Source organism: Lottia gigantea (genome assembly GCF_000327385.1).
Source record: "Lottia gigantea unplaced genomic scaffold LOTGIsca_21, whole genome shotgun sequence".
In the NCBI taxonomy this organism is placed as follows: Eukaryota; Metazoa; Mollusca; class Gastropoda; family Lottiidae; genus Lottia; species Lottia gigantea.
Window position 1 is genome coordinate 3,068,523 of NW_008708458.1, and position 1,675 is coordinate 3,070,197.

Sequence of the window (1,675 nt, forward strand, 5' to 3'; positions counted from 1 at the left end):
GAAACCATCAACCCATTTCACCCCATGTTCTTTAAGCAACGGTAGTATTTTATCAAATGTTAGAAGTGTATGATATCGTATCGTTCTATAAAAAACGTGTCCCACCCGCGGCTTTGATCGCACTTCACCCCTCACAACACCAGAAGATACTCTTACCTCTGTAATATGCATCAGTGGCAGTAAATACCGCCATTAAAACCAACAAACATAGAACCTTCATGATAATTATTCTGAAATCATGAATATTGTTCAATTATTGATATAATTTGTTGTTTTGAAGGCAAACAGCATTTTACATTTTGATTCTAGGACATCTTAACGCTCAGATAGGTTCGAGAATACGGGGCATATTAGTATATCGGAGGTGGCATTTCAATTCATACGAAAATCAGGCAGATTCTGTAAATATTGTGGTCGCTCACATTTACATAATATGCAGACAATGTTCTCGAGATGCTCATGACACAGTACCTCGTATATTCCTAATATTAATAGGGCCTGGAATCTAAAATCAGACGTTACAAAAGGGATTGTAAAGAGGTTTTCTAGATTTCTTTTTTATGTGTATCAAGAACTCTGATAGCATCAATTTACACTATTCCATTTTGCAGTCTGAGGTTCCTAATAGTATTCAAAATCAAATGCTTTAAAAACAAACCCTGTTTACTGAACAATCTTCTTCGCTCTGGAAATTATAAATGAAGAACTTACGGGAGGCCTGTAGTATTTATATAGACCACGCATGTGCATTGCATGCTAAAATATATCTTGCGTTTCAGCGACATGTTTTTGTTAAAACGCACACACGCCAGCGACCATACCCATAGCAATTGGTATTCATGTTCCTCCTTGGCATTTCTAGGAAACATTAGTTGAGGGGTCCGAGCAGGGGCCACAAAATTTTCCAGTGTGGGGGGTGGAGGCACAGGCTATGCTTTCACTATGAAATTGAAACAAATTATTTGATTTTTTTGTTATATCGGATTATATAAGGATCCTGTTATGTTATTTATGACACCAGGTATATCTACTGAATCTTATTCGCTCAGTTTAAAATTCTTAAATTTTATGTTCATTCTAAGACGTAGTATCACTTTAATTATTAACATTGATTCATTGTCTCCCCCATTAAGTCAGTCTGCCCTTCCGTTACGTACCTGGTGTCAACGATCTAGCTAACTCTAAAACAATCGTATATCAAGTCGAGCTCAAATGAACTCACTCAGACGCTTCTTGAGAGGTTAGCGCATACGGCGTTTCCTCAGAGTTGTCTAATTCATATTCGACAGTCATAAATATATTTTTAAATCTCCAAATATGAGATTCCAGAATGCCTTATAAAATATTGATATAGTCTAGCTCAGGTCAGCTCAATTGACCACGTTTGTGGATACGAGTTGCACCCCTTCGCCAGAAAACTTCTCTTCCCCAATTTATAAAAGAGATCACTAGATTTGGTAAAATCCTCACACTAGATATTGTGGTTAATTGGGCAAGAATAGGCTATTCGTCATTACACTAGGTTTGACAGACAAATATGATGATTTGAATCAATACCTTTATTGAACCAAAAATCAGATTGGCCCGGAGCAGTGGCGTTTCTTCGAGAGGAACATGAATACCAATTGCTATGGGTATGGTCGCTGGCGTGTGTGCGTTTTAACAAAAACAAGTC